Source organism: Lynx rufus, unplaced genomic scaffold (assembly GCF_022079265.1).
Source record: "Lynx rufus isolate CCGP_SWC_20201006 ecotype Redwood Valley unplaced genomic scaffold, mLynRuf1.p SCAF_4, whole genome shotgun sequence".
Lineage (NCBI taxonomy): Eukaryota > Metazoa > Chordata > Mammalia > Carnivora > Felidae > Lynx > Lynx rufus.
Genome location: NW_025814856.1, coordinates 44415734 through 44429972, shown reverse-complemented (window position 1 = coordinate 44429972; position 14239 = coordinate 44415734).

Genomic DNA, 14239 nt, shown 5'->3' with positions numbered 1-14239 from the left:
TTTACAGCAAACATTTGCTTGTCCTCAATTTATAGTCATATTTTGTTCTTAAGTATCAATGTAATTGTCAGCTGGACCCACTGCCAATGTGTTCTTCAACGTTGTTCTAGAAATGCAGTAAGAAAGGATTCACAAAACTGGAGAGCATCAGATTTTCCCTATACACAGGACTGACGAGCAGCATTTTCTACTTTGAAGCATGAACTGACCAAAATAGGTTTGGATTGTCCGCTTTAAACCCTAATTAGAAGCCAACACATACTTTTAAACAAGCAAATTAAAACTTACAAATATAGGCACATTTACTACAAAGAAGTCTGAAACTAATAACTTAAAATATTTTATGGATAATTTATTTAAAAACTAACCTACTGGAAATCTTACCAAAGACAACTGAACCTTTATTTGATAATTTAAAGATATCATACTGATAAAGTACCTAAAGTACTTAATTACAAAGATTAATTTTTTTACAAAGATTAATTTTGATCACACAGGCCTAGAGCAGAATAAGGTTTTTGATCTAGATTTTATCTAAATAAAGCATCAATTCATGTATAGTACATAGAATACTCAGATGAAATGATTTTTTTTATTCTGGTGTAATAGTTAAATACAATATATAGCTTCAATTCCTAGTAGAAATGATCTTTTTTGTTTCCTCAACTGTTAATCTATACAACTAAACTAATTCAAATATTTGTTTGGTTCAGGGCATATTCAACATTATTTTGTAAATTGGTAGAATCAGCTTGTTTGGTCATTAGTTTACTAAAAGACAGTGAAATGAAAAGAAACAATTCAGTTAGCAGTAGTTCCTGGTGATAGTTATTTGCAGAAATAAGTTTTCTTTATTTCCATAATTCAGCAAAATTAGTTTGAAATCCTGTTTTACATACTTTTTTTTTTTCTTCCATCCTCATCCTTCCCAGTTTCCACATCCCAACAACATTGGACAGATACTGCTACTAATTTTTGACTCTGGTCTCTTTCTCCCTATGTGCTAAAAACCATCACATTTGACATCTGATGCCCTGGAGAAGCTATAAAGTGCTTTTAGGCTCATTTCACAAGCAAAAGTTGATAGCTTTTTTTTTTTCCCCTTCTGGTAAGAACACTAAACATATAGGGGTTTTGATATTTGTTTCAAAGCAGCCCTTTGACTAGAAATACAGAACTCTGCTTTCTATGTTCTTTTTCATGTTGGGGTAAATGACCAAAATGATCGGGCATAAATTAATTCAACTAAATGGGCTGTGATGAAGAAGAAAAATAAACTAATAAATCATACATCCAGAAATACAATATTGTAAACAGAATATGCCCAGAATGAGTGTCAATTGGGATACACAAATCCAATGCACTATTTCCATGGGAGAATTCAGGTCTTGATTATCTCTCATAGTGTAAGCATTCCCCCAGGATGAGTATGATTCTTCTACTTACAGATACAAAAGCTTTACAAAACATGGCTCCTAAACACAAGTCGTCAACTACTTCATCTGGTGTCCAACCAATAACTTGATCACCAACCCAAACCTAGAATAAAAGTACTCTGTCTAGAATCACTGTGACAGGACACATTGGTTCACGCATGGACACCATCATTTACAGGTTGAAAAATACATCGCCAGGAAATTAAACGATCCTCAAGAAAATGCACTGAGTGAGTGGCAGAGACAAGACTGGAATTTCAGTCTCCAGACTCCTTCTCCTTGCTCCTTCACACACTGTAGGAACTTCACCATCCTTGTAAGACCTCTCTTGTCAAATCCCAACTGACTTTTCCAGCCACAGACCCCAATCTTCTTGTCATTCAACTGTGCTTCAGTCAAATTGGGTTTTCCATGCATGAGCCTACTGCATATTGTACTGGCTACACAGCTTTGCTTTCACTATTTTCTTCATTCCTCTACGGTTGAAAACGAAATTCTCTCAACTATCACCTTCCAAACAGGTATCTTTTCAAGATGCCCACAGGTGAAAGCTACCACTTCTGCACTGAATAATAAAGCACCTTTTCTATATCTTGTCAATGTTACTTATTAAATCCCAACTATATTATAATTCCATGTTATCTTCTTGATTGAGATGTAAACTTGCTGAGGTTAGGTACAGTCTATAATTTATGAATTTCTAACTCTCATAACATACTCAGAACCCATCTTGTTCCAAACCTATGTTTACTAAGTCACAGGGCAGAAAGATGCCTCATCACTAGCAAAAGATGAACATTTGTATTTTATGGAATTTATTCTTTAACCTATCTTTAAAAGTCAGAACAACATCAATTATTGTTCTGTCAGCCCTCTGGAATTCTCCCTGATCTCCAGCATTCCTAAAACACTATTCTAAGTGGTTTCTACCAAAACACCTGAATGTTCTTGCTTTTTATTTTGTTATGTTTGTAAAAGTACCACGAGTTTTAATCCACTGAAACCTAGATATATGAATCCATTTAAGTGGGACTCGGTGCTCTTTACTCTGATCTCACTTATTTTAGGATTCAGTTCACCTTATGTATGTTTTCCCTTCACTTTATATATTGAAAAAATCATTCCCTTTAATGAATAGATAGTGAAGACAGAAAATTTTGTCTCCTTGGTCAGAAGGTAGGAGTATCTGTTTTCAATGCTGAATCAGGTAACAAGAAATTCTGAGTATCCACTTTAGCCCATTTTTATTTCCTCTCTGATGCTTTACTGTTTCCCTAAATAAAATGAAGACAACATGTGGATTACAAATGGGGGTTCTATTAATAACTATAGAAAAAACTAAAACTAAAAAAAGCAGTTGCAAGCCAATAAATCCAGCTAAAGTTGGCCATTCACAATGCTTGTGAATAATCCTCTAATAGAAATTGGCATGGAAATAAATATTTATGAAAGAGTTGATGATCAACATGTATCTGTACATCTCCATTAGGGAAGATATTTATTTCTTTTCCTGCATTATTCAAAACCCTCACATGCCTGACAAACTGATGTTCCATGGTATGTCTCTTTCTATTACTATTAAAGAAAGTGGTTAGTGTCTTTTTTTTCTCAAAAATGTTTCCGTAATTATTTCAAAATAATACTGGTGATATAAGCAAATTACTCCACCTTCCACTTTGTCCTAACATAAGTTTATGAATAAGTTTAAGTCTGTATATTTTTGGCTACTACAAATCATCCTGATTCATTATCATTGTGGAGTAATAATAAAGATGGTGTGTGTGTGTGCGCGTGTGCACATGTGTGTGCACGCAGGCCTATGCAGACTCAAGCATATAAACTCTTACACATATACATATGTACACACACACACACACACACGCACACACACACAAACATTTTATGTCTCCTACCATCCACACATACTTAGGATTTTCTAGGTGAAGTCCTACTTTCCTCAAAATATTCCATCAGAGGGGCGCCTGGGTGGCGCAGTCGGTTAAGCGTCCGACTTCAGCCAGGTCACGATCTCGCGGTCCGTGAGTTCGAGCCCCGCGTCAGGCTCTGGGCTGATGGCTCAGAGCCTGGAGCCTGCTTCCGATTCTGTGTCTCCCTCTCTCTCTGCCCCTCCCCCGTTCATGCTCTGTCTCTCTCTGTCCCAAAAAATAAATAAACGTTGAAAAAAAAATATTCCATCAGATATCAGAAAAAAACACACACAGATGATTTCTTGATTGATATGAATCTCCAGTAAGTGATACCTTTTCCGGCTTCTTAAGGAATCAACACAAAACCTTATAACATGTTCCACTGATCTCTGGAATAAAAAGGGAGCTCATAGATTCACAGTCACTTTATTTTACCTTTCTCCTAATTGACTTAATCTGTGTGTCTCTATGAAAAGAAAGAATTGTTTCTTGTGGATTTGTGGACCTTTGATTAGTATCTTGAGAAACCTGGTTGTTAATAGATTATCTTTCCAGATAAGAAAAGTGAAAGCCCACTTTGTTTCACTAACCCTTTGGATGTAAAATGTCCCCAAGGGCAGCCCGCCATCTTTGCTCTCACATACACGCTAGTGACTTGAGCTACCTCCTCTAAGCAGGACTTTTAACTTTGTTTTTCTCAGGGTGCTTCTCCCTGGAGTTCCAGGTCACAAACATCTAATTGCTCACTGAATATTTCCCCTTGAATCATCTTATGCAATTCATTAAAAATCATCTCATAAAGAACTTGTGCTTTCATCTCCCAAAAACATCCCTTTAAATAAACCTGATATTTCAGTAAAATCTACACTTTGATCTTCCAGTTACCCAGGTTTAAAGACCTGGGGTTATCGGTGATTTCTCCCCATGTGTATCTTCCTAATTCCCTATACACCTCTATCACCTACAACCAGTCATGGAATAAGTCCTTCTATTGTCATGTCTTAATTTATTTTCCATGTTGCAGTGAAAGTTAATTGATATTAACTTTATTAAGTTATTATGTTATTAAGTTATCAAGTATTAAATAAAAAGTTAACTTCTATTATCATCATCATACCTAAACTTTCAAATTTCCCTGCTTTCATATGTGTGCATGTTAGGACTCTTTTCTCCACTCTGGACTAACTGTTTAAATTCTAAATTTAAACTAACTGTTTAAATCCTGCTCAAATTCATTTTCTTCCATTTACCTTGAAGTCCAGGGTAGTCCATGACCATTTCCTCTTCTACTCTCCTAGAGAATTTATTATTTCTAAAATTTTTTTTAATGTTTATTTGTGTGAGAAAGAGGGAGACACAGAATCCGAAGCAGGTTCTAGGCTCTAAGTTCTCAGCACAGAGCCCAATGCAGGGCTCGAACTCATGAACCATGAGATCATGACCCGAGCCGAAGTCAGACGCTTAACCAAGTGAGCCACCCAGGCGCCCCAGCATTTATTATTCCTACTATTCATTTAAATAAGTGTTGCTTTATGACATCATCTGTATTCAATTGAATAGCTATTTGTCTCTTACACTGGCACCCTGTTCATACTGTATTTATTGTCTTTTCCTAATTACATTGTGAATTTCATGAGGACAAGAAATTGTATTCTCATATTTTCTGTATCCCATCATAATGTCTAGTAAAGTGTTATATAAAGATCCTTAAAATCTATTGCTGATTTCTTGATGACCAATAATATTCTATACAACTGGTTTTGGTAGGATCAGTCCTGTATAAAACATATACTTGGATGGCCACATTCTAGTTACAATTGCCAAAGGATAATCTTACTTCTCATCTTTTCCAAGGAGAACTAAGGCATGGAAAAGTGTGCCCCATCACTTACTAAAATACTTAAGCCCAATCCATGAATAATTCTAAACAAAGGACCACTAATCACTTCCATAGGACAATCATAAATATCGGCAAGTGAAGTCAAAAAGTAAGATTTAATCTGGTTTATTAGGAATAATGTTAGGTCCAGGATTCGTGAAACTGAGTTTGTAAACAAAAAAGTGTAACTTATGTCAAGAAAAGTTTTTGCATTTATAATTTAATAAAGTAACTATAGGGATTCTCTTTATGTCCTCAAAGGAAAAACCAGGACAGGTAAATCCAAAATATGCAAGGCTGAATACTTAGCAGAGAGAGGCTTATCCTTTCCTCACCTTCCTATCAAGCTAGCTCTTGACTGAGACAGGAACACAGAAGTCCAATGTGCAGGAACCAACAAGATACTTCTTTCTAATGCATATAGTTAGAACAAGGCTTAAGGAAATACCACTCGTTAAATACTCAACATACACAGGAAAAGGATGTGTTAACGAATGCAGAAAGCATGGTTCTGATTCTTAAGGCAGACTTGGACCATTTGTGAACAAAGCAAGGTATTTCTCATTATATGTCCCTTGAATTCTCTGCATAGCTAAAATCATATGGAGGTGGGTGTAACTGAAACAATGGAACTGTCTTGTTTGAGGTCCCTGTTATTCCTTCTATAGCCAAATGGATTAAGCCGTGAAGTCACTGAACTTCAGTTGGCCTGTGGTATCTCCACATAATAATATTCAGAGCTAAGCCCTTATTCACTGTTATCCTCTCTCAGGGCCCAAATCCCAAGGTTCCCACTGAATGGAACCCAACACTAAGATGGAAACACTTGATCATACTTGGACTATTTTTCTAGCATGCTTTATTATTCATTTATTAATTGAGTTTCCACTGGGTTTTATTTTAAAAGGTTGCTTTTGAATCTGAGAGCTTCAAGTGAACAGCTCTGTCCTCACTCAAGGACTATTTCAAACAGCAGTTTAGATGTTTCGCTCTTTATTAAAGATGCAGTAGGATTGGTGTTCTACTCTCAGGTCAGAATATATCCACCCTTATTTTTCCAGTTAATGATAGCCAATGAGCCACATATTTTCTGTCACTGACAAAAAATACATTTCCTAGAGCAACTGGGGTTAATAAATAAATTACAATGATTTTGGCACATTCTATGGCATGGCCATGTACACAATCCGGCTGTGACCCTCTGTAAAATAAACCAGTGTTAATGCCGATTATTTTAATTCCAGTTCTCCCAATGCTCGTTCACTGCATCACTGCAGTGATAACAGAATGGGTGGATATATATATATATATATACATATACATATATATATATATATATATATATATACACACACACACACATATATATGTGTGTGTGTGTATATGTGTGTATATGTGTGTGTATATACATATATATGTGTGTGTACGTGTGTATATATATATACATATATACATATACATATACATATACATATACATATACATATACACACATATATATTTTTTTTCCTCGCAAGGCCATTGTTGGTCACAGGGGAAACACAGGGGTGGTCAGGTGTTTTCTGAGCTTCCAGTTCCACAGAGAACATGGAGTCCCCTTCCTAAATCCTGACCTGCTATCCAGCCCAGGAAACATGACACTCACTCCCCAGGATACCTAACAAGACAACATTTTGACTTCTTTCCTTTGACTCAAGAGGCAATTTTGCCACTTCATTTATAAGAGAAGAAAAAGTGCCACAAAGCATCTCTGTGATGGCAGAGGCCTCATGCTGGGAGTTGATCTTGTCACCCTGAAACTAATCTGGAAATATTTGTACCTTAAATCTCCTGCAGAAATAAACCTTCTGGAGCTCTCAATCTGACATTCAGCAAAAACTGTACTGTATCAGCTGTTGCTAGGCAGACCGTTAAGAATAAAAAGAAAATGTAGAGGCTTAAGTCCTGTGTTTGGGAGATTATTTCTTGTTTATACTTTTCCTCTGCAGAAGATTTCTTGGTGCTAGTTCATTACAGCGATTCTGTTTCCCTTCCTCTACTATTCTCTCTTTGCTACATCTCTTCCTTTGGCCTTAAATTGTATCTCATAATCAAACATTTTAACCTGGGTTCACAGAAAGCCTTGTTTGCTTATCTGACTATTAGAGATTCTCAAATGTAACTGCATGCTTCACATTTATCCAGGAGATAAGGCTGGTGGCGGAGAGGCCAGCGATTTCCCACCCAGTCTTTTGTCTAGCTTCCTTGCTGATTTATCAGAAGGAACAACTCTCCCCATAATTTAACCTGCCAGGATGTTCAGGCTCAAAATAAAAAAAATAATAATGTTGCTAAAATGGTATTAGATGGCAAGGAGTATGGTGCTACAGGCCCAAAGGTAGGCTGATACCTGCAGGAAGTATGTCCTGCACTGGTCACTGTATACACTGGTAATCAGATTTAATGATCTATAGTCTCCACATTCCTGCCTCAAAATACTTGGAAACACCTGTGTAATGCCCTTTAGTTTTAAAACTCAATTTTACAGACATAAATATTAGAGTTGCCAAGGTCACTGCCCGGCCTAATGCTATCCCTCACAGCCAGTCAAGATGGCATCTCCACTCATTGCAAACTAATTAAGAGTTGAAGGAGGCCTCCAACATAGTCACACCGTACAGCCTTCCTCAGCACATATTTTTGCCGTTGGCATTCTAAGAACAATGTGACATGTATTCTGGTAGATGTCACTGTGCTTGCTTTAGCAAATTTAAGTGACTCTACCCTCTGCCATTGACTGCCAATTAATTTTAAACTTAATGTCCGGAAGAGTTTGTATCAAGTATTCTGAGAAAATTCTATGTGACAGATGTAGGGTAAATAGCATCCTGAACAGTGAACTGTTTTACAATTCCAAAGTTTATCTTCCGTTATACTAAGGAAGTGATGCTAAATGCTTTGTGATTTCTAAGTCAACCCTGTTTATCCTGCCCAATTCCTTCATTTGGAAAAAAGTTATTTTTTTCTTGATTTGCTTGCAAAATAATGTTAATAAAAGTTCCATGAGAAGTTTTGTTGGCACAAGAAAATGATGAACGCACAAATGACCATACGGCTTACTATTATTTCCTTACTATACCCTCACTCTACTCCAGAAAAACAAAAATAAGGGAAGTACCCTAGAAGTCCCCAAACTCCATATCTGCAAATTGCCATTTGCCAATGTTGCCAGGTTTAAGAGCTCCTTCAAGATATTCTTTTTGAGATCTTTCATAATTCAAATGAGTTTCAACATACAAACAATTCTCCAAACACCCTAAATCTGATCTAGAGTTCTAGACAATAGCTGTCCACAGTTAGGAGGTAACACCACAAAGCAAAGACATAGGTACAATTTCCTCCTCAGCAAAATAGAAGCTTTTTTTTTTTTTTTGTAAGATTTTACTCTTTCAAGTAATGTCTACATATAAGATGGGGCTTGAACCTACAACCCCAAAATCAAGAGTCACATGCTACCACTGACTGATCCAGTCAGGCACCCCTAAAATCTCTATAATCCTAAATCATTGTTTTAATATTTCTGTTCTCTCAAATAAATCAAGTGCATAAATATTAATTGATAATATTGACTATTTCCCTTCTTCCAACTTTATTCTTTTATCCTTTTAGTATCTCTACTTTGTTAATGGGCAAATAAACAGAAAGCTACAGAAGCACAAGCTTAATAAGGCTCGCATCAAGAAAAATAAAACACAGAAAATGTTGTTAAAAAAATTCACTTTTCCTTGTAATTGGCCCTGAATATTTTTTGAGCTGCTATTAGTTATCAAACTAAATGTTTATGGAATTGGCTACTTTATTAACTATGTTATATTTGAAAATGATTCTTTTTTAGCACTGGGTAATATATGGAATTGTTGAAGCAAAATGTTATACACCTGAAACTAACATAACAGCGTATGTTAACTATACTGGAATTAAAATACAACAAAATACACTAAAATAAAATTAAAAAAGAGAATTACATTTAGAATTTCTACAGACAATGAACACTTCATATTGAAACATCTGCTATTTTTATCAGACCACTGAAACCACCTACAGCGGTAAGCATTAACTTGTAACATCCAGTACCTGGAGAGTGGAAGCAGAAAAAACACAGTTGTAGCCTCAGCCCCTTTTCTCCTCTCTGCTTTACAACCACACACGTCTACTCTCTCAATTGACTACTTTCTATTGTTACAACAGAAATTAAAACTCACTGCCCAGGAGAAATGGATTTCTAAACTCACTGTTAACCCAGATGAGTGGTGCCAAGCAATGATGCAACTCCACGTAACCCACAATGATCTGGTGCATTTTAAAATGCAACCACATCTACCAGGTAGATGAATCATAAAAGAAAATAAATGAATCATATGATTCATAATGAATCATATGATTCATAATGAATCATAAAAGAAAATAAACTTCGTAAAGAGAGGCCAAGAAATTGCATGGCTAGTAATTTATGTTACCTTCGTTGGACTGCTCTTGCACCTCTCAGTTTTTTAAATCATCTCTTAGCTCAAAGCATATTCACAGATACACACACAGTGATGCAGATTATGGCATATTATCTCTTCCTCTGCCAGTTTCAGTTTTGATACAAGATCTGTATTTGTTTAAAGACATTCTCTCAATATAGTTATTGGATCTACAAAAAAAAAAAATTAGAATAACTCCAAATCCCCTCCTAGCTTTAAACTGCAAGGGCTGCGAGAGCAGTGGCAATTTAGAGTATGCAAAATAGCATTTCATGATGCAAAAATTTTCCCATTCATTCACATCAGGTATCAGAAGAAAAAAGCCACTATTTTACTTCAAAGATTGTACCTACATTTTGGAGTATGTAGATGTTCAGCATCCAGGAACAAAGCTTGGGAATCTGTTTACTTATAACATTAATTTCATGTTTCCTTTTTATTGTGAAGAAGATAAAAAGAAATCACGTTGGGGAAACTAGAACACCTCATTGATTTTTGCATCAGGACTATGTGGTGAAGGACAAAAAGTCAAAGTTTATTTTCTAAGTGTAAATAACATACACTTCTTATATTGAATCTCTTAGGGGATTTATACCTAGGGTATTTCCAAATACTTTTGTTCTCAACATTATTATCTCAGGTGCAGATTAAAGGGAAAACAATAAAGTTGGTGAACTAAGAAAAATTTACTTTTTTCCCCCAAGACACATATGTGAAAAGAAGTTAGTGGCAACTGACAAGGATTCTAAAGACAAAGTTTTATGTTGCAGACATGGGATAAGTTGAAGTTCATATGAAAAGCTAACACATTCAGCTAATAAGGTACACAATGTATTCAAAATTAAAATTAAAATTCTGAAATTAGAAAATTAAATTTCTGATTAAAATTCTGATGAAAATTAAAATTATGATGATGAAAATTTAGCATTAGAACTGAATCTTATCCCTCTGTTACTGTTTTCTATCCTACCAGTTTATGCTAATTTTGAGGGAAAAAAAATGTCATCCTAAATTAATCAATTTCAATATTATTTTTCTTATGGATAATCCTTATGGAAATAATTACCAGAAATCAACAAGACGTCACAGTCTTTGCTCTACTTTTCAAATAGGTAAGTATTATTCTTTATTTAGAATAGTCATAGGTACCACAGTATGAATTCCAAAAGCTTAATGAAGCTACCAGGAAACTAAATGTTTAGCAATGGAGAATAACTACGTCAATAATATTTATGGTATATAAATTTTATGAGAAATTTTATGGTAATTCAAAATATTTGATAAAGGTAATATGAAAACAGAATGTTTTAATATACAGAAAATTCCATACATGTATATATGTAATATTCTATAAATCAGAATTAGAAATATGAAAAATATATATGTACATGGGCAAAAACTAGATAAATACAACAAAAGAAAAATAACTGCCATTAAGGATTACATCAAATTTGTTACATAATTCAGTCCTCTTTTTAAAAATTAGCCAAATTAAGAACTATACATAAAGTATATAAACCATAAAATAGCACTTAAAAGAATTAACAAGAATGACAGCTTTGAATCTAAAACAGATGATAAAATCAGGATGTATAATTTTAAACTTTAATGTAAGTTACAGAGAAGTTATAAAACTAATCTAATGTTTCGTGAACAGTTTAACATTTGTGGGATTTTGGGGGGGGGACAACTGCATTCTAAAACTATTGGAAACAACATAGAAACAAATTTATTGATATAGAACAATATCCAAAAGGTATAGCTAAGTCGTTCAAAAAGAGTTTATACAAATTTGGGGAAAGATACAAATTTCATGGTTTCCTCTAATAGTTTACCAGGGATGCCTTAACAAAGTACTACAAACTGACCTGCTTAAACAAGAGAAATTCATTCTCACAGTTCTGGAAACTGGTATCAAGGTGTCTGAGGAGCCATGCTCCCTCTATACATAATAGAAAAGGGTGTGTTCCAGGCCTCTCTCCTCAATTCTGGTAGTTCCTTGGCTTGGGGCAGCATATCTTCAATATTCATATGACATTCTCCCTGTGTATCTATTTGTGTCTAAATTTCCCCTTTTTATAAGTGCAGCCATTATATCAGATTAGGGATATAGCTTACTCCACTAGGACATCATCTTAACTAATGATACTTGCAACCCCATTTCCAAATGAGGTCACATTCTAATGTACTGGGGCTTAGGACTTCAACACATCAATTTTCAAGGGACATAATTCAACCTCTAACATTTACTTATGGAGAGAGAAAGGAGGGAAGGAAGTGACTTTCATTCTACTACCAGGAGGAGTGCTATTAAAGATGCACATCCAATCCCCTTCTGCTCAGCCTTTTCACTTCCACAAGTGGAATGGTACTTTGGCTGAATAGTGAGCTCAGAAGAGAACACTAAGCATTCCCTATTGGACTCTTGAGTGACCTATTGCCAGGTGCCTTGGCTTTTTCCATCGGAGGTGAAAATTTAGCATGAATAAAAGAATGAAAAAGAAAACAAAAAAGACAAATCCTAACTGGTAAAAATATAAGCCAAAATTTTAACTCTATTTAACCTGGGTGTTGGCAATACATGATGATTATTTTATTATTTATTAGTATTATTTATAGTATATCTCTTACATTTGTATAATTTTAAGTTTGAAAGAAAGATGCAGCTTCTCCCTCCACACATATGCATACTGTATATTTTGAATAGGCAATAATTATAACTAATATCTACTTAGTATTTTCTTTGTACCACACAGTATTATAAGTAATTTCTATGAAACAACATTTATGATGGTAGATGAGTAGATTGATGGAAAAACGGGTCAAAACATGGCAATTATAATTCATCTTTCTAAACATTCTAAAGATATGGGTTCATGTAACATTTGGTATTGATGAATCTGGTATCTTGGGTCATGAGGTATCAGATTCCCCAAGAAGTGTCTTAGTTTGCTTCAAGCAACCCCCATGCCAAATTATTTGAACAATAAACACTTTTCATCAGCTATAAATTAGCTTTTTACATTCAGAGAGAAATAGGAGGCCAGAAGGAGATGAACAAACAGATATGGACAGCTATTATTGAATAGCGGCAAAAACAAAGAAACAAACAATAGGGGGGTGGGTGGGAGGATGATTTAAATAGGTGATGGGGATTAAGGAGTGACTTGGCCTGATGAACACAGGGTGATGTATGGAATTGTTGACTTACTATATTGTATACCTGAAACTAATATAACACTGAATGCCAACTGGGATTAAACTAAAAACTTAAAAAAAAAAAGAAACAAACAAACAAAACAACAGAAAAACTCTAGTGACCAATGGGGAAATGACACACTTAGGTCTCTCACAAATACCAGGATTCTAAATACTCTGTCTCTTTAAATCTTAAGACCTATATCCTGATATTACCCTTTAGATTTCACAGGCACTAGCTTAGATCTACCAGTTCTAGTCTTCATCTTCTGTCCTAATGGATTTACAAATACCTCTGTGACTCAAGCAATTATTTACCTTTGAGACACTATTCTAGTGGTCTATGTGGTCTTGATACCCATACCAAATAGGGTACAGAAATTCACAGCACACAGTTTTCTAAATTTCCTCTTGAGAATGTATATATGTAATAGATAATTTTCACCCCCAAATTTAAAATCCACCACATCTTTCCATACGCTATAGTAGCATACAGCACAGGCTCCAGGTGGTGGATAGGATATAATTCTGTTGTGCTCACTTAATATGCACAATAACACCACATGGTAGATACAGTTATTAACTTCTTTTTACACATTAGAAGACTAGGTGCAGAGAGGTTAAGTAGATTTCTCCAGGTCATGTCCAAGCACCAGAACATAGATCTGAAGTATGTAGTAGGATTCTAGACCCAGACTCTTTAACATTATGTTCTATAACACCTACTTGCGTGGTATCAAATATGGCACTTCTGAGACAGAGAAGGAAGAGAGCTATTTTCACCAACCTAGAAAAACTGCTATGCTTTGATGTCTTAAAAATACATTCATTTAAAAATCTTCTGGGCTCAAACTCAGTGTACTACTTTGATATGACCTCACCTCAATGGGGTCAAACATTTTTATGATATGTATTTGAGAAAGCTAATTTAATGCTTTCAGCATAGGACATTGATTTTCAAGTCAAGCTCTTTAAAAACAGTGAATTAAATAAAAATTGGTCTTAGCTTATGAAATCAAGTATCACTAACAGTCATTGGGGAAATCCAATAATGATTTTAGCTCTGTGAATCTGAGTCAGCCTAAACCCAATAGGATTAGGCTTAAAAACAGGGATGGAGAAATACATTTAAGTAAACCTTCTACCCAGTTGAACTTTGTAGATCTGAAATTTACCCATTGATCTAGATAGTTTTTAAAAGGCTTCCCGATACATAAATGTCACCTTTGACTTACAAGGTAGTAGAGGTAGGTCTGCACTGCTTCACCATCTCAATCTATCTGAGAACCTTCT